The 20,491-nt window shown below is 46.6% G+C and overlaps 1 long non-coding RNA gene and 2 pseudogenes across 1 annotated transcript in view; 1 reads left to right on the forward strand and 2 right to left on the reverse strand.

The window, feature by feature from the left end:
• LOC140216177 (uncharacterized) overlaps window positions 1-20,491 on the forward strand; it is a 112,850-nt gene that overhangs the window by 28,150 nt on the left and 64,209 nt on the right. The gene's annotated exons all lie outside the window — the stretch shown is intronic.
• LOC126540886 (uncharacterized) lies at window positions 8,557-9,751 on the reverse strand (annotated as a pseudogene).
• LOC126540885 (piggyBac transposable element-derived protein 3-like) lies at window positions 12,381-13,216 on the reverse strand (annotated as a pseudogene).

Raw genomic sequence — 20,491 nt, forward strand, 5'->3', positions numbered from 1 at the left:
GCATTTTAAAGTGTGGGATTTAATTGCAGGCAACTTGCCATATTTGTGCAACTGCTCAAAAGAAACAGGCTTAGTGGAAACTGTAATGTCTTAAGCTGTTACTGTGTCACTGATGGCATGTGCCCTTGTTCTCTAGTCCACTCAGTTATCGCCTTTTTGCAGAACTGCTACTGGCAGTGATGACTGTGTATGAAGGCGTTAGATTGTATGAGTGATGGCGAGTGTCCTTGCCTAATTATCCACGTATGTAATGTGCAGCTACGTTTCGTCTGCATCCCTTACTCATCTACTTTCTATTTTTCAGTTCAGCTGTTCAAACTTCTGTTAGCCATGTGCATGTGTTTGTGTCCCTCTGCACAGCCCATAAAATTTCTAAAATATCATTACAGCTGTCTACTGTAAGTCTACTATGCACCACCATATAAACAGACAAAGACCTATGCACTTTGTTTGTTTCTTCATTTTGTGCCACGATCCAAGCATAATCGTTGACCAGACATTGTACCAGGACCTCCTGGTGCGAGACCCAACAGGGTCCGTGAGGCCGACAATGTACTGGGCGTGGCCAGCCTGGAAAAAAATCACAATTTATAATGAACTGATCACTATGTTAACTATGTTATGAACTATCTTATATCCAGAGCATTAAAGCCGTGATATTTCAGGATTTTCCTTTTCACTTACTGGTTCTCATAGGGCTGGGGCCAGCTCTCGGTTGTGCAGCTGGAGGGCTGTGGAGCAATGGCTTTGCTGGAGGGCAGTCTGGCTGTGGCAGTGCTCCTACATTGTTTGTAAAAAGTACATTCACTCAATGGTTAGAGTAGTAGTAGTTTGTGCTCCATATAGATGAAACAGTTTCCACAAAAGGAGAGAGGCAACAGGGAAGAAGCTTACTTTCAGGTGAAAGGCCGCTCATGCCAGCTGTGATGCCCACTGACTCAGTTGTCACGGTCACCTTCACGGCGGGCTGCTTTATGTATGAGACACCAAGAAGCAGTTTTCAAAAGTTCGTCTAATGTGCTCCTCCTGGGGTGCAACTCACAGTGTCATGAAAACACAAAAGAAATTCATGAAATTCTAGCAGTAAAATGCCTTGTGCATGCCACCGCACACGCATGCACATAAAGGGAGAAAAACTGTATCTGTCATACCATTGTCACATGAGCACTTTCGATAGAGATAAAATTTCTTGCTTGCAATTGAAAGCACCCTGTGTGACTACGGTATAACACTGCTCACGCGAAGCAGTATACGCGATGTGATTGCCAAAAAAATTTTGGCATGTTTATGAACAGCTTACCTCGTCGAGTGGCTGAAAGAAGGGTGCACACACACCCATTACTGTGGATGTGCTGACCAATTGCTGGATATGTCCACGAAGGCCGGGCAGGTGGCCTCCATCTTTGCCACTGCAATTACAAACAGCATTGTAAAGACCGCAAGCAACAGATCCACTCCTCGCACGCACCTTTGGCTTGTTGAAGGTGTGGCGGCATCTCGACAAAAGAGAAAAACCTCCTCCTGCCAAAACACCTGCCACTGCTCGGCAGTCTTTGCGGCTGGGCATTCCGCGTTCAATAGGGTGGCAAGCTTGTTGCATAGATGCCACTTTCGCTCAACTGTACATTCCAGGCTGAGCTCGCACGATGCTCGCACAAGGTATGGGTCACCCTTCATGAAGGTGACCAACAATTCGCGTTGGTGCGCCGACACATGTGGGTCCAGTCTCGCATTCTTGTGCGAAGACATTATGGTGGAGCGCAAGCGAGCAGAACAAAGCTACAATTGCCAACTAAACTGTATGTTTCCGCCAATTTGTTTTGGGCTGTGAAATACCACCTAGAGAACTAAATCAAAATACAGTGCAACCCCGATTATACAACCTTCTCGGGACCGCGGAAAAGCGTCATAAAATCCGAACATAAATTATACCTATAAATATACTGCTTATTTCGCGTGACAGGTTTACGAGAAACTTCAGTGTAAACTACTAGCATGCTCTGCAGGGCTTGGGAACCCAAATTACCAAAAAAGTAAAAAGCTTGTTGGTGTATGATATAATTGCCAAAAGAAAATGATTTAAGGAAAACAAAGAAAGGATTTGAAACATCAGCTTTACACATGAAAGTCTTTCAAGGGGTAATTTTCCACAGGTTTGTAGTTTGTCTCCTCCAAACTTTTTTCTTGTCTTCTACTTGTGTGCACCTTTTCTTTTTCTACCATGTGCAGCGCTAGTGCAGTCACAGAAGGACTTTGTCAAATGTTTTGCGAGATAATTTTTAATTGTGCGAAGGCCACGTTCCAATCTAACTTGTTTCATTATATCTAGTCTGCCTGTACTGCCATTGTTGAAGTGACTGAGTGTCACTAGAGCAAACTTGAGACTCAGCACGTCTAAGCAAATAATAAAAAGTGATACTTTTGTGAGAAATCCGGTATCGAACTTGGCGTCATGCCTTGAAGAGCCCCTAAACCCTTGTTACCTCAAAAATTTGCTGTTAAACAACAGTGCATCAGCCTCTGCATTGAACACCCAGCCGCAAATATATTCTGTTTCAACCGCTGCGACGTGTAGTGCTGCTGTGTTCATAAAAAGTTGTTGCTGCAGTATTCTGTGTACAATGCGTGTTTGAAATGTTAAGAGTTGTCTAAGGCCCTTTTAAGAAACATTACAGTTTGAGTAGTGCACTGTATGACATAATGAATGTGTACCGGGTTGCTGTGTCGAAGTCACCGCACTTTGTTCACAAGGAAGCAAAAATAAAAGTGATTTACATGACCCAAAGGTCACAGCACATTGACTCGGTGTAGTTTATATTGTAAAAGCGTTTATTATGCTCGAAGCTAAACAAAACTTTATTACAGGCTCGGGCGGTTCTCTTTATTCACACGTCTTTCGAGTTTTTCAAGATGTTCAAAAAGCTGCTCCCTTTCTTCTGCTCGACACTGCACTTCATACCTGTGAAGGCGTGAATTTTTGAAGGATGAATAGATTGCATTTTTTAAACAGGCTGATGGCGCTCACGCATAGACGCCTTGCCAGACAGTGTTGCTAATTGAGCTGTTAGGTCCATTCCATTCGCCTGCACCACTACGAACTAGTTCATGGCAGTTTACGAACAATGCAACACTCGAAATAATTGCTGAGGCACAGGCATGATACAGGCCTTATGTTTTGTGCATAGAGTGCATAGTTTTGATGGTCTCAAACTGCAGTTACGATTGGCTTTTCAGGGTAAATACACACCACACTCGCATAGTTACACCAGACGCAAGCAAGCAGGGCTCTAACATCACTTGCACCTCTATCCTGCATTGCTGTGTCCCACATGTACACCTGCACCAAGTTGGCACCAATATTAGAGGGTGCAGGAAAATCTTGAACCAGTCCTGCACCATTGCTGTACCGCTCAAGCGCATGTTAGGGTGCAGCACCTAGTGAACTAGTTCAGGTGGTGCGGGTGAATCAAACAGACCTATCGACAGTGCTTCGAAATGCTTGAATATCTGTAAACATAATTGTTTTAGTTTTCAAGTTGTTAATGAGCACAAAAAAGAAATAAAAATCAATTTCTTGCTCGACATAAATCAGCCTCACTGAGAATTGACTGCTCCACAACGTAGCTGCGCAGCGACATGAGGCAGCCCTTGTGCCGATATTTGTGTGGAAGAGATATCAACGCTTCAACGTGCAGAAGCTGTCCTGTGCTGTCTGCACATGTGTGGCCTGGTCTTCATGGCCGAGCTTCAATGCTCTAAATTGTGTGCGAATATTGCTACACATCTTAGAATTAGGTTGTCTGGCAAACATGCTCCCTGCTGTCATATTCCATGTATCCTAATATATACATTCCTGTGTGTCAGGATATGCAAAATGGACTTGTGCAAGAGTATGCCCACTCTAGAACGTGACACAGTGCATCACTCAAAGGTTGCATTCCCATGCTTAGCAAAAGAAGGTACTGCAGTTGTACATACCGTCCACAATGAGAAGAATGTGGGTATCCAAAGGGATAGATATTTTTTGGCCACATCTGTACACAGAAACATGCAATGAATGAAGCCAGTGAAATCATGGTGTCATCATCATCATCAGCCTATTTCATGTCCACTGCAGGACGAAGACCTCTCCCTGTGATCTCGAATTACCTCTGTCCTGTGCCAACCGATTCCAACTAGCACCCGCAAATTTCCTAATTTTGTCGCACCACCTAGTCTTCTGCTGCCTCTAGTGCGTTTCCCTTCTCTTGGTACCCATTCTGTCACCCTAATGCTCCAACAGTTATCTAATCTGCGCATTACATCACCTGCCCAGTGCCATTTTTTTCTCTTACTGTGAATTAAAATATTGTCTACACCTGTTTGCTCTCTGATCCAAACCGCTCTCTTTCTGTCTGTTAAAGTTACGCCTAGCATTCTTCGTTCCATCGCTCTCTGTGCAGTCCCTAACTTGTTCTAAAGCTTCTTTGTCAGTCTCCAAGTCTCTGCTCCATATGTCAGCACCGGTAAAATGCACTGTTTGTATACCTTCCTTTTCAATGATAACGGTAAGCTTCTAGTCAGGAGCTCATGATGTCTGCCATACGCTATCCAGCCGATTTTTGTTCTTCTGTGAACTTCCTTCTCATGGTCAGGGTGCCTGTGATTAGTTGACCTAGGTTAACGTACGCCTTCACAGACTCTAGAGGCTGACTGGCAATCCTGAACTCTTGTTCCCTTGCCTGGTTATTCATCATTATCTTTGTCTTCTGCATATTAATCTTCGACTCCACTCTTGCACTCTTTCTGTTAAGGTCCTCAATCATTTGTTGTAACTCGACTGCAGTGGTGCTAAATAGAACAATGTCATCGGTAAACCGAAGGTTGTTGAGGTATTCACCGTCGATCCTTAAGCCTAAACCTTCCCAGTTTAATAGCTTGAATATTTCTTCCAAGCACGCAGTGAATAGCATTAGAGAGATCGTGTCTCCTTGGCTGACTGATGGAATAGCACAGTGTGGTATAAAGGTTGTGAACAGGATAAGTGCCTTAGAAAGACTGGCCAATGTTTCGATAGTTGGACCTATCTTCGTCAAAGGTGGCCTCGTCATCCTCAGCGTGTTAGTCTTAAAAGAGTTAGTAGAGTGACGTCACGTGCGGTTGTTGTTGGTGGTGGCTGGTTGCAAAGGGAGAGCCTTCAAAGAGAATGAATGTTGTCGCTTGACATCTGTAACTGTGGTTTCTAAGATGATGGGACAAGAGTGGGAGAGTCTGAAGGTGGGAGAAAAGAAAAAAAAAGAAAAGAAAAAACTGACACCAAGAGGGAAGGAAAGGAGCAAAAAATGAAAGGCATGGGAGGGTGTTTGGAAAGCGAGAAGTTATGGAGATTCGGGGGTGTCGTTGGCGGCACTTTCTTGTGGCATTAGAAGTGCCGGTCAGGCGGTCAGTGCGCGACTAACAAAAAGGAAAAAGAAAAACATCAGTTCAAAGAACGACTTGAGTAGCATAGCAGCAATGTGTCAGGTAATTTTGAAGGAGTTAAGGTGGTGGCAAGGAGTCTGGGTGCCAATGTATGGGGTAGCTGGAAGGTAGCGGTATGCTCTTTCTAGGGATGTTAGCCCCAGTAGCTCAACGTAGGTGTTGTCACGGCGGTATACAGAAGTGGCGACAGTCTGCGTGGCTGAGGCGCCGAGAAAGGTATCCGGGCGTCTGGGACTTTGGAACGTGTTGGTGAGGGTGTTTCAAGAAAATATAACAAAAACAGAAAAAAAAGGGGGGGGGGGAACCAAAACCGGAACAACAAATAGGAGGATAAAATGAGTAAAAGCGAGCGGAGGCAGGTGGGCATTGCAAAAAGGGGTCGTACGGTTGATATAAACGTAAAAACATGAAAGAGTATATTAAATTGAGTAATGAGTAGGGAAAAATTGGAAATGGAAGAATAGGTGAGGTTAAGAATTAAGCATAGCTGGTGGCGTGATATGTTTTATGCCTTTGTTGATGATATGAGAATTTCAGATTTGTGTGTGTGTGATGTGGTAACTTTATTTGGAATCCGGCAATTGGGAGGCCCAGGCCTGGGGCCGCCTAGATGGCCACTGGGAGCTGCTGCTCCCGTGCGGCTTCCTTGGCTCGCTGGACGGCCCAATGTTGGTCGTGGAGTTCTGAGCTGAGCAGCACGGCCGACCACCGCGCCCGTAGATTTTCTGGGGAGACTGCCATTTTATTTTGGTATATTTCACATCCCCACAACATGTGTTGAAGAGTGGCTCTAACAGACTTGCATAGCTTGTACATATCGCTCTCGCACATATCGGGGTAGAAAGTTTTAGTTGCACGGGACTCGTATAAGTTTCTGTTTGTACTGTAGTCGCCTCCAAGTAACGGACTCAGCTCTGTTCAGTTTAGTGCGAGGCGGTGGTAATGCTCGCCTCCGATTTTGATAGAATTTGTTAATATCGCTAAATCTTGTTAATATATCTTTTTCTCTCCAGATTTCCTCCTCCGCGTTCTCCTGACCGATGGAAGTCACTCTTTGCTCAGCTCGATGAGTAAGACCTCGAGCTTTGCGGTGTGCTACCTCGTTAAGGTGGACTGCGGGAATGTCTGGAGTCGTATGCAATTGCAACCAGAGCAATTGCCTGCCGTTCTTCTCTGCATTGGAGAATTTTGCTTCATTGACTCTGATGATGCGCCATGCCTCAGGAGAGATCCTACCTTTTGCATAATTTCTAATGGCTGCTTGAGAATCGCTAATGATGTACTGAGCATTCGTGGAGACCAATGCTAGTGCAATGGCTACCTCCTCTGCTGTCTCGGAATGTTTGGTATTAACCGATACGCTTGTAAGGGGTTTTTGGGTGTGATGTACGATTACTGCTACATAGCTATTTCTGTCTGGGTATTCAGCCGCGTCTATGAAGGTTGCTCTGTCGTCTGACCCAAAGCTTCGGATAATTTTCTCTGCTCTACTCTTGCGTCTGCCGTCGTTGTAACCTGGATGCATGTTCTTGGGTATATTTGGTACTAGGAGCTTGTCGCGAATTTCTCTCGTTATCGTCCTCTTTTCCCCGTAGAGATTGTGGTAATTCATTCCTAGTTTGCTTAGTATATGCCGTCCTGTTTTGGTTTTGGTTAGTTGCAATGCTTGAGATGTTTGTTGTGCTTCTATGAGTTCGTCTAGTGTGTTGAGGAGTCCTAACTTTAGCAAGAGATCCGTGCTAGTACTGATGGGAATCCCTAGTGCTAGTTCGTATGCTTTTTTTTATCAGGTTGTTAATTTTACGCTTTCAGCTGCAAACCAATTGTGGAAGGCTGCTATGTATGTGATCTGACTGATTACGAATGATTGTATCAGCCGTATGATACTTTCTTCCTTCATACCTTGGTGCTTGTTAGTAATTCGTTTGATTAATCTCATGGTGTTTGTTACCTTTGTGTCTAACTTCTTTATGGTTTCCCTATTTGTGCCTTTGTTCTCGATTACCAGACCCAGCACCTTGAGCTGGTTGACTATTGGGATATTCCGCCCGTTCTTGGTGTGTAGCTCGATTTCCTCATGAGCCTTGTTTCTGTCGTATCCTTTGGGAGGCCTGCCTCTAAGTGTGGGGCGGTACAATAGAAGTTCAGATTTCTCTGCAGAGCATGTGAGGCCTGTTCCTATGAGGTGTTCCTCTACTGTGTTAATTGCAGACTGGAAAACTGAAACTGGAAGACTGGAACTGCAGAAATTTAACTATTGGTCCGTTCGATTTATCTGCACTACCTGAACTAGTTCATGTATTGCCACACTTGGCCATTCGTTTTGGCAGTGCAACGTGGCGCCCTCTGAACTACGGCATTCGTTTTAAACAAGTGCAGGCGTCGTGCAGGGCTAGTTCAGGCAGACCCTGCACTGTGTTGGGAGGTGGTGCCGGTCGTGCACAAGCGCAACAGCTATGGCAGCAGACGACGGCAGCATTTGCGTTGCAATAGACGGCGTGTCAACGAAGCTTGACGCCGATCGTCAATGAAGGTGGGAGCCGTGTTTGGCAAGAGAACGGCTATGCGTACAGGACAGAAGGTATGTTTGGGCACAGCTCCATGTTGCATGAAACACGTGGGTGCACGAAGCATTTTGCTTGTAACGTCATACCCGCAATAAATATTTCGCTGTAGTCAGCGCGCTAATCGCATTATTAACTGCTGTGAGTTAGTTTCTGTATGACAGCTTACCTTTCCTTGGCACATGACTATCTGTAGTAAACTGATACCTATTTGTGTGTATTAGCACTAATACCTCTTTGTGTGTGCTAGTGGGGCGCAATATCGGTGCGTAGGTTAGCGTTTAAAGGTAACTTTTTATACTTATATTGATTCCGCATGTGCACTCAATGGTATTCTAGCTATTGGGTGCGGTATGCTTGCGTCTAAACAGTTGTGTTTACGTTGTTGGGATATACTGCGCTTGACAAAAACATAAATTGTTAGCTTTTGTACATCTGGCATTGTACAGCCACAGACTAGATGATTATGTTGCACTGAGTAATTTTCTACTTCTTAACCAGACGGGACAGTTATGTCCGTAGTGTTTGCGGATCAGCAGCCGCCTACCGGCACCCAGTCGCCAGCAGCAGCAGAAACAGCGGCACAGGAGGCACCTGCAGAAGTGGCACGGGGCGTACCAGCCATACCTGCCACACCACGGTCAATGAAGATATCGGTGTCTTCATCATTGACAACTTCTTCTTGCACTGGCAGCTGCCGCAGTTCATCAAAAAAATTTCTCTCTTCATTGCACAAGTTGTGCAGAAGACATGCACCCATGAGAGTAAGTACGCACTGTTTGATGCTTGCAGCATCGACGAGATACAGCCGCCTGAAGCGCTGCTTCAGCAATCTGAAAGCATTCTCAACTGCAACTCTTTGCTGCGAATGAACCTCGTTGAACTTCTTCTTCCACGACGGGAAAGTAGCCTCGTTGTCTCGGTAAGGCGTCATCAGCCATGGTAGGAGGGGATGTGCTGAATCTCCAAGGATATATCCATTGCAGCATTTCAACGCGGCTTCTTCAAAGAAAGGGCTTTCACGCAGCATCCTTGCGTCTTGTGCCGAGCCAGGGAATCCAATAAATACATCCAGGAACTTGTTTCTGTCATTGACAATGCCTTGCAGCACAATTGAAGGCCACTTGTTTCGGTTGTAAAAAGAATGAGGAGATTCCGTCGACTTGTTGATCTCGACGTGGCAGCCGTCAATACAGCCCACTGTGTTTTGGGGCCCCTTGCCACCGGTTTTCGCAAGGAGGCTCGCCTTGCTGCGCTCCTGCTCCTGCCGGCCAGGCCACGCAATAACCTCCTCACTGACACTGTTGAGGAAATCCAACATTTGCACGACACAGCTGTGTACAGTTGACACGGCAAGGTCGAAGCGGTCAGCCAAAGAGTACATACTGCACTGTCCACCCAAGTAACACAAAACCACCAAGCATGTCTTTTCGGCACTAACCCTTGGACGTCCTCTTCTTGTCGCGCTCGGGAAGAACAGCGACGCCATGTATCCGGTAGCAAGTCTATCAAACGTCTCGAGCTATAGGCGGAAAAGTCTTAAATTCAAAATCAAAGTAGCGACTCACGACTTCTTCACAGTACTTAGGAATTCTATTGCGTTGCAACCTAGTTAGCTTCAGCGCTAGAATTGTGACAACATCGTCGAAGTCCTCGTCTTCACTGTCAGAGTCCATCAGCTCAATAACTGTTTGAACGATGGCTGCAGATGATGCGCCGCAATCCATAACGTTTTCCACCATATCAACCAGCCTGTACACCCTTCAAAACACTTTCGCCTAACCGCGGGCAGGCTGGATCAATCCATGAACAAAAGTCGACGTGCAGCTGGCAAAGCGCCAAGACCAGCAGAAGGCCTGCACTACCTGCACTTCAGCATTCATTTCAGTTTTGCGCTAGTGTCGCGCTATGCCTGCACTGCTGAACTGGCACTGCATGAGTGTGGCACTTTTTCTGAACTGCCAGGAACTAGTTCACGCAGTGCAAGGTAAATCGAACGGACCTTATGATTGGGCGGTGCTTTTCTCTTTTGAATGTGCCTAGACGATGCACTCGCTCGATGTTATTGCTTTCGATGGTTATTTTCAGGTTCTCCTGGCAGTGATCAATTATTAGTTTTTCAGAATCACTCCAGCTTTCGTTTTCCGCATCTTTGAGCCCATAGAACACCAAATTGCTTCGGCGAGACATGTTTTCAAGATCATCCATCCGGGCAGTCAAAGTAGATACATGAGCTGAGCAGTTGGCGGTAATGCTTTGTATACTGTCAATTTGAGATCTTACATTTGAAATAGACTGGAAATCTGCCTCAATCTTCGCAAGCTTAGTGTTTAGGTGTGCAAATGCTTTCTCATGCTCCTCAAGGGTGGACTTGATAGAGCCTAGCTGCTCAAGGATTGTTGACTGCCCGGATTGTAAAACTGTAAGCGCGGCAAGTAATCATTGGAATTGTCAGCAGCAGAGGATTAGTTTCCACATCCTCGGCCAGCAATAGCAGTTTCAACATGTGGGAACACTCGTAAAACATAGCTATACATCGCCGTGGGCCCGGCAGCACAAACAGACAACAGTTACTACTGGAGCGCTTGGCGTAAAGGCTGTGATAATTCATTACCTGCGTAACGAAGAAGCGAAGGCAGTTAGGGCGATCCATTTCTGTAGCGCCGCCGAGCCCACTAAGCGCTACGATGGTTTGGTCGGGCCTTATGTAGCCGAATCGAGGGGAGGGCACGGCGATTGTCACAGATAGCGATGACGGTGTCCAGGGGTTATGAAGATAATGCAGCTGAAGCAAAGTATCCGTAGTTGCAGGTGGAGGCTCGCACTTGGCTGTCCAAGCTTGATCCTGCAGCGGTTGTTCCATGTCGGTATGGGCATGCGCAGAGGGAAGCACAGGCAACGGGATGACTGTCGATGATGTGCAGGCGGACAGCACTCCGAGAACAGCGAGCAGATGGGGCCAGGAAAGTGGGGTGAACTGCGTAACGAAGAAGCGAAGGCAGTTAGGGCGATCCATTTCTGTAGCGCCGCCGAGCCCGTTGTAGCTAGGATAGTTGCAAGGGGGTGCCTGTGTTAAGTATTTCTGCCGTAATTCATTGAGAAATTCCTCTTCTGTGCCCTCATATGCGTGTATTAACTTATTAATGGCTTGCATGTGATTTTTCTTGTTATTGTCATGGTCAAGCAGGAACCTGAGCATGTCAGATTTAAGTTACAGCTTTTAAAGATTCTAAGTTGCTACGTGCCAAATTAATTCCCGTCGGATGTAAGCATTTAAATTTGTGTATGAGGTATGATTCCGTATATTTCTACTCGCGAGGTGAATGCAAATTTTTTTTTAGTATATAGAGCTTTGCTTTGTCGAATATATGACATGTTCATTGAAGTGGCTGGCTACTGGCATGGCCGCTCGATGAAAACACACAGGTGCGGCCTGCCGTATGCGGCGGAGACGGCGTAGCTCGCCTAGTGTTCCGGCCACCGCAGTGGCGCCACCGGTAGGGGAGAGCAGACGGAGATATTTGCGGCGGATCGTGGCATGACAGCACCGCTCGCGTGATCTCGCCGCTATTTAACCCTTTCAGGCGCCACTTGTAATTATGCATAGAAAAAAATTTTTTTTTACCTAAACATTCTTTTTTGGACCTAAGAAAGACAAGACCATTGAATTCTTGAAAGTTATCATGAAACTTTATTATTTACAACATCGTACACAATTGTGTACACAGCGCCTCGGTGGTCACAAAATTCACTTGTGGAAGGCGAGGAAGCAATTTCGCTCTTTCGTCAGGCACAGTGGCACGGCGCATTTCATGCAGAATACCTGGGACCTTCCTGTGCACTTTTCGAGCTTGCACCTCGATGGCTTCTTCTGGTCGCGGGCTTCGGGCCAATGCTCAAAGGAGTCGTAGCGCGCGTCGGTGCAGGGTAGCGATATTCTTGCTTTCTTTTGCCCTATCTTTGGTTGCGGGGTTTGGATCTCTTCAAGAGAAGGCCTTCCATGCTTTTTTTCGGGCAGTACCGACTTAATTAATGCTTCGGCAACTTGCAAGCGAAAATTCATCAAATCTAGGAGTTTAGCTCTAGGCACCGTTTGATTGTCGCGGAGGTATTCGAGCCAAGAATTGCATATAGCCACGTCCACAAAGTGAAAAAGCACCCTCAGTGTCCACTTTTTCGAGCGAATTTTCGTGCGGCACAAACTAAGCAGAAAATCCAGCTTGTCAACACCACCCATTGACTCAGTGTATTTTCTTATCATTTCTGGCTGGTGTACAAAGACATGCTCTTTCTTTTGTTTGTCCCATCGCTTCACTTCACATTGCTGTCCTACTCCGACAAAGTTGGATGCAAGTGTCACAGTATTATTATCGTTCCAAATAACTGCAACAATGTCATCATCTGTGACGCACTCCTCTGAGTAGCCCCTTGGCTTCTTTTTACTCGGCTTGGCTGATTGGCAGCAGGCACTTCGACAGTCTGTTGGCCCGAACAGTTCCTGCTGCAAGTATATTGTCTGTCCGGAGTTGGCGCAGAAGAGGAATCGAGGTGAAGTAGTTGTCAAAGTACAACTGATGATTGCACCCTACCGGAATTCTTTTCGCGAGGTGCAGTGCGACACCAGAGCAAAGTCCATATGCTTGCTTCAGTTCCTCCGGTATTGTGTTGTGGCCTTGGTACACCACGAAATCGTACAGCAAGCCACTCCTTCCACACAGAGCGAATACCTTTACTCCCCAAGGTGACGGCTTCCCTTGCACATACTGTTTAATTGAGAGCTTCCCTTTAAAAGGTATCATTTGTTCATCAACTGTTGTTTGTTCTTCGACCTGCAGTTCTAGGCAACGAGCCCTGATACTCTCTAGAAACGGGCGGACCTTCCAGAGTCTGTCTTCGCAGCTTTCCTCTTCGTCTACAGCAGCATGAAGGTTGTTGCGCAACTTGAAAAATCTCTTCGCTGTCATAGTCTCCGATATGAGAGCAACTTTCGCAGTGCTCTGCCAGTACATACGTACCCTTGAAAGAGGGATTACTCCCATTAGAATGTGCATACCGAAAAGCTTGCGCACCTGATCAGGATTAGTGTTAACGGAGATCTGGCACTGCTGTACACTGTACAAGTTAGTAAACTCCGTTAAGAATTTATACACAGACTGCGGGACGTACCTCGAAAAATAGTTGAAAGGTGTCATAGTGTCAGCTTCATCTGAGGCGAATATGTCTCCTCCACAAAACATGATGTTTAGTGGCGGTGCGAACTTCTTTTTTTACCAGCGCACAGTTTTTGAAATGACGCTATCATGAGTCACTTCTTCAGCTTGCGTTTCCCCTGCACATGCATCTTCTTCTTCGGCGAGGTTGGTGAACGCAGCAGCAACACAGGCGTCGGTCACTTCACATGTACCATCTTCATCACTTTCCCAGACATCGGAAACGTTGCCATCAGCTATGAGCTCCAAAAGCCTTTCAGCCGACTCTTGGGTTTTTTCATGCTTCTTCGCATTGTAAAAAGAAGAACAAGGAATGGCCAAAAAACCTGGAAAGAAAATCAAAGCAACTCTCAGCGTTCTTCATTTCTGCAGCGACCATGGCGCTTTGTACACAATCGTGTACACATGCGCGTGCGAGCGTTAGCGTTCGGTCATCTCACAAAGGATGAAATTATCACTGCTCGGTACTTTATATATTGCACAAGCGCGTCTAATATTTTTTTGCTTGCTACAATGTAAAAAGCGGCTCTAAAAAAATAAAAACTTGACTCACCGCTCTTTGCTGCTCCAGCGTCTGCCATTTCTTGTTTTGATATGAACATCTTCACCGAAATGCGACAGATGGCGCCCAAAATGCACATGGTTGCCAGTTTAAAGTTTGAAAATACGCTAAAAACAACCAAATAGAGAATTGTGCGTCCTAAACGTGAAAAAAACACCAGACGTGCAATGTACACATTTGTGTACAAGGCACCTTAAAGGGTTAAAGGGCGGTAATAAATCTTTTGGCGGCCTGTCCGGAACCAGGGATTCTTAGCACCTTCTGCTGCGTCGCAGGTCTGACCGCCGCCGTGCTCAGTTGCTTAGCAGCTGCTGGGGACTGAGGGCCGGGGTTTGATTGTTGTATTCATATAGGAGGTTGTGGCTAAGTACTGCACCAAGGTGGCCAATCCTGCTCTGGTGAGGGAGTGCGTTACCGGTTCTGGTCACCGGGATCAGGCCGCACTCCAGGCCTCTTCGTGCAATTTTATCAACATGCGGCGTTTTTTTTTTTAAAATCCGGTGCAAAATTGCGCGGCACCGGGATTCGAACCACGGTCCTCTTGCACGCGAGGCGGATGCTCTACCTCTACGCCACCACTGCACCTCTACAGGCTGCTATTGGAATCTGAACCTGGCAACGTTTAACGCTAGAACGTTATCTAGTGAGGCGAGTCTAGCAGTGCTATTAGAGGAATTAGAGGGCAGTAAATGGGTTTAATAGGGCTTGTTGAAGTTAGGAGGACAAAAGAAGCATATACAGTGCTAAAAAGCAGGCATGTCCTGTGCTACCAGGGCTTAGCGGAAAGACGAGAACTAGGAGTCGGATTCCTGATTAATAAGGATATAGCTGGTAACATACAGGAATTCTATAGCATTAACGAGAGGGTGGCAGGTCTTATTGTGAAACTTAATAAGAGGTACACTGTACGATTGAAGGTCATACAGGTCTGCACCCCTACATCCAGTCATGATGACCAGAAAGTCGAAAGCTTCTATGAAGATGTGGAATCGGCGATGGGTAAAGTCAAAACAAAATACACTGTACTGATGGGCGACTTCAATGCCACGGTAGGCAAGAAGCAGGCTGGAGACAAGTCAGGGGGGGAATATGGCATAGGCTCCAGGAATAGCAGGGGAGAGTTATTTGTAGAGTTTGCAGAACAGAATCATATGTGGATAATGAATGCCTTCCGCAAGCGGGATAGCTGAAAGTGGACGTGGAGGAGCCGGAATGGAAACTCTAGAAATGAAATAGACTTTATACTCTGCGCTAACCCTGGCATTATACAAGATGTGGACATACTTGGCAAGGTGCGCTGCAGTGACCATAGGATGGTGAGAACTCGAATTAGCCTAGACTTGAGGTGGGAACGGAAGAAACGTACATAAGAAGCTGATCAATGAGTTAGAGGTAAGAGGGAAAATAGAGGAATTCCAGATCAAGCTACAAAACAGGTATTCAGCTTTAATTCAGGAAGAGGACTTTACTGTTGAAGATAGGAACGATAATCTTATGGACAACATTAAGGAGTGTGCAATAGAAGTCGTTGGTAACTCAGTTAGACAGGATGCCAGTAAGCTATCGCAGGAAACGAAAGATCTGTTCAAGAAACGCCAATGTATGAAAGCCTCTAACCCTACAGCTAAAATAGAACTGGCAGAACTTTCCAAGTTAATCAACAAGCGTAAGACAGCTGACATAAGGAAGTATAATATGGATAGAATTGAACATGCTCTCAGGAACGGAGGAAGCCTAAAAGCAGTGAAAAAGAAACTTGGAATAGGCAAGAATCAGATGTATGTGTTAAGTGACAAAGCTGGCAATATCATTACTAATATGGATGAGATATTTCAAGTGGCTGAGGAGTTCTATAGAGATTTATACAGTCCCAGTGGCACCCACGACGATAATGGAAGATAGAATAGTCTAGAGGAATTTGAAATCGCACAAGTAATGCCGGAAGGAGTAAAGAAAGCCTTGGGAGCTATGCAAAGAAGGAAGGCAGCTGGGGAGGATCAGGTAACAGCAGATTTGTTGACGGATGGTGGGCAGATTGTTCTAGAAAAACTGGCCACCCTGTATACGTAATGCCTCATGACTTCGAGCGTACCGGAATCTTGGAAGAACGCTAACATAATCCTAATCCATAAGAAAGGGGACGCCAAAGACTTGAAAAATTATAGACCGATCAGCTTACTGTCTGTTGCCTACAAAGTATTTACTAAGGTAATCGCAAATAGAATCAGGAACACCTTAGACTTCTGTCAGCCAAAGGACTAGGCAGGATTCCGTAAAGGCTACTCAACAACAGACCATATTCACACGATCAGTCAGGTGATAGAGAAATGTGTGGAATATAACCAACCCTTATATATAGCTTTCATTGATTACTAGAAAGCATTTGATTCAGTCGAAACCTCGGCAGTCATGGAGGCATTATGGAACCAGGGTGTAGACTAGCCGTATGTAAAAATATTAAAAAATATCTATAGCGGCTCCACAGCCACCGTACTCCTCTATAAAGAAAACAACAAAATCCCAATAAAGAAGGGCGTCAGGCATGGAGATATGATCTCTCCAATGCTATTCACAGCATGTTTACAGGAGGTATTCAGAGACCTGGATTGGGAAGAATTAGGGATAAGAGGTAATGGAGAATACCTTAGTAATTTGCGATTCGTTGATGATATTGCCTTGCTTAGTAACTCAGGGGACCAATTGCAATGCGTGCTCACTGACCTGGAGACGCAAAGCAGAAGGGTGGGTCTAAAAATTAATCTGCAGAAAACTAAAGTAATGTTTAACAGTCTCGGAAGAGAACAGCAGTTTACAATAGGTACCGAGGCACTGGAAGTGGTAAGGGAATACATCTACTTAGGGCAGGTAGTGACAGCGAATCTGGATCATGAGGCTGATATAATAAGAAGAATAAGAATGGCCTGGGGTGCATTCGGCAGGTATTCTCAGATCATGAACAGCAGGTTGCCATTATCCCTCAAGAGAAAAGTGTATAACAGCAGTTTCTTACCAATACTAACGTACGGGGCAGAAACCTGGAGGCTTACGAAAAGGGTTCTACTCAAATTGAGGATGACGCAACGAGCTATGGAAAGAAGAATGGTGGGTGTAACGTTAAGGGATAAGAAAAGAGCAGATTGGGTGAAGGAACAAACACAAGTTAATGACATCTTAGTTGAAATCAAGAAAAAGAAATGGGCATGGGCAGGACATGTAATGAGGATGGAAGATAAGCGATGGTGATTAAGGATTACGGGCTGGATTCCAAGGGAAGGGAAGTGTAGCAGGGGGCGGCAGAAAGTTATGTGGGCGGATGAGATTCAGAAGTTTGCAGGGACAGCATGGCCACAATTAGTACATGACCGGGGTAGTTGGAGAAGTATGGGAGAGGCCTTTGCCCTGCAGTGGGCGTAACCAGGCTGATGTTGATGATGATGAATAAATCTCTTATAGTGTTCATCATATTAGCAAGCATGACTACCGAGTGTATCAGCTCGGCAATGTTTCCCCCAAAATATAGCAGCTGTTCGTTTAGAACTAAAGTGGCTGCTTGGGCTAGTTCGGATTGTCTGCGTCTCTGTTTCCTCCTTTGTTGCCGTTGCGCTGTACACTCTCGAACCTGGAAGACTGGTGCGACAACCTCTGTCGTCGATAACAACGCCACACAAAGGAAATCACCAGAACGCAAGACACCCCAGAAGTGGATCCCCACTTACTGCACCTGTGGGATGCCAAACGGGGCCTTACCCACCATTGGAAAAAACAGAAATACAACAGGAAACTGAAGACGCGCATAGCACAAATAACAGCGGAAGCAGAAGAATATGGCATGCAACTCGTCTCCGCGAAGTGGTGTAGATTCTGCGACTCCTTCGGTGGCACGCCGGACACGGCCAAAACGTGGCACATCCTCAAAGCCATCCTGGACCCCACGAAAACCAAAGGAGAAGGACACAGGGCTCTGGAGCGGTTACTACACACCTACCCACTCAGCCAACAAGATCTCATCGATGCCATCAAGACCAAGTGCTATGGAGATCCTGCTCCCACACAGCCATGCAGAACACCCTACACAGGACAACCCAACCCACTAATGGACGAGCCTATCACAGAAAACGAAATGAGAGCGGTCATCGCAGCCACCACCCGTAACACAGCGGCGGGCACGGACCAGATCACGAACTCCATGATCAGAAACCTGACCGACAGGGTTATCTCCGCGCTCACGGCCTTTCTCAACCAACACTTGGAACAAGGTACGGTGCTGGCGATGTGGAAACACGCATGAATAATCATGATCCCCAAACCGGGCAAGAAATTGGCAATTGAAAACCTCAGACCCATCTTGCTCATGTCCTGCGTCGGCAAGGTGTACGAAAAAATTATAAACACGAGACTACAGAGACACTTGGAAGATAACAAACACCTGCTGGACACCATGTTTGGTTTCCGCGCAGGCCTGTCCACGCAAGATGTGCTACTCCAAATCAAGGAAGAAGTCCTCAGTAACGTTTCCCACAGTGGCGAACACGTCCTCCTAGCAATCGACATCAAAGGGGCTTTCGACAACGTAAACCACCAAGGAATCCTAGAAGGGCTGGCCAACACCAACTGCGGCAAGCGAACGTACAAGTATGTTCAGAGCTTCCTGAGCAACCGCACGGCGGAGCTGAAGATGGGAGAGATCCAGACTCCAGTGTACCACCCTCCCAATAAGAGCACACCACAAGGTGGTGTCATCTCTCCCACGCTGTTCAACGTTGCCATGATCGGCCTAACAAGCCAACTGCAGGACGTAGCAGGTCTTCGCCACGCAATCTACGCAGACGACATAACACTCTGGAGCATAACAGGGTCCCTCATTGAAAATGAAGAACGGCTGCAAACTGCAGCAAATCTTATCCAAGAATACGTCAGCCAAATGGGGGGACTACAATGCTCCCCCTAGAAATCTGAGCTCCTACGAGTCTGGCGAGGTCGGGGTAACCACACAGTCCCCACAGACCCAACAAGAAGACTCGAGGTACGCCTCAACGGGGGCCTCATACCAGAGAAGCCATTGCTTAGGGTGCTGGGCATGTGGCTACAGTCCAACCAGCGGGCCACACACACCCTTACACTCCTTAAAACCACTGTCAAGGCGATATCGCGCATGATCTCCCGCGTAACATCCAAGAACAGAGGCATGAAGGAAAGGGACACCCTCCGACTGGTCAGAAGCCTGGTGGTGAACAGAATCACATACAGCCTGCCCTACTACCACCTCACACAGTCCGAGACGAAGCAGGCCGACACACTTTTGAGGATGGCTTTCAGACCACTCTCCGCCTGCCGATGAGTACATTGACTGAGAAATTATTGGCGCTACGGTTGCACAACACCCTCAGTGACCTGACAGAATTCCTTTACGTCTCGCTACAACAGAGACTTGCGCGAACTCACACGGGCCGGCACGTCCTGCAAACCTTGGGGTTCCCAGCTATAACAACACGAACCCAAGAAACCTGCTTGATACCTAGTCACGTCCAGGACAGGTTTCACGTGGCCCTGATACCACGCAACATGGACCCTAACCTACACTCCAGCAGGAGGAGAGTAAGGGCCCAGTACATGGAGAAAGCGTTCAGGTTCAATACCACGGCTCGTTTTATGGACGCCGCCATGTATGGGACGAACAACAATGGTGCAGTGGCAGTGGCATGCAACCACCGAGGCCACGTTACTTCCGCTGCATCGACCCGCCCCTGCATGATTATGGAAGCCGAAGAGCTGGCCATCGCGTTAGCCATCCGCAAGGGCCTACACGCAAACCAACCACTGACAATCCTCACGGATTCCCAACAGGCCTGCTGCAACTTCCTACAGGGAAGAATTGGAAGACCTGCTGCACATGTCCTAGCTCGAATACTCAAGGAGGATCCTGAGGACTTTACCACCCAAACCATCATCTGGATACCGGGCCACACTGGCATCACGGGCAACCTGCAGGCCTACAGAGCAGCTTGAGGATTCGTACATAACCGAGCACTCATCACGCCATCTGTGGAAGACCCGGACCCTGTCGACCTCGAGTATTCAGCCATCGTGAACTACCACAGAGGGCGTCGCTTGTGATATCCACCACCTAATAGAAATCTAAAGACAGAGGATGCTGCTGCCTGTCGTAGGCTTCAGACAGGCACTTACACGAACCTACACATATTACATCAGATACACCCCACAGCCTACAGGGACGAATGCCCGTGGTGTCGGGCCACACCAACCCTATACCATATTACGTGGGAGTGCCCACTACACAACATAGAACACCCAGACATGAACACCATGAGGGAGGAATGGGAGGCACTGCTGTCCAGCTCGGCCCTCGACGACCAGCTCAAGCTGATACAGAGAGCTGAGAAGATGCCAAGAGCCAGCGGAGCCCTGGACTAGGGGCCCCGACCATTAGCGGTTTTTCCGATTATTATTTTAATAAAGTTGATCTATCTATCTATCTACACTCTCGAAGATTTTCGTTTATGCAACAGTTATTTCTGCAACAGCACAGCTGCTTGTTGACAAGTGCGCTTGTATTTACTGAAACATTGTGTTTTCCACTCTAGAAAAAAGAAGACGTAGAGAGCAATGGGGAAGTTATAACTTCTTTATTGTCTGTGTAGAAAAAAGAATTCTGTGTTGTAATCACAGGCGCAGTA

This window comes from Dermacentor andersoni, chromosome 2 (genome assembly GCF_023375885.2).
Source record: "Dermacentor andersoni chromosome 2, qqDerAnde1_hic_scaffold, whole genome shotgun sequence".
Classification (NCBI taxonomy): domain Eukaryota; kingdom Metazoa; phylum Arthropoda; class Arachnida; order Ixodida; family Ixodidae; genus Dermacentor; species Dermacentor andersoni.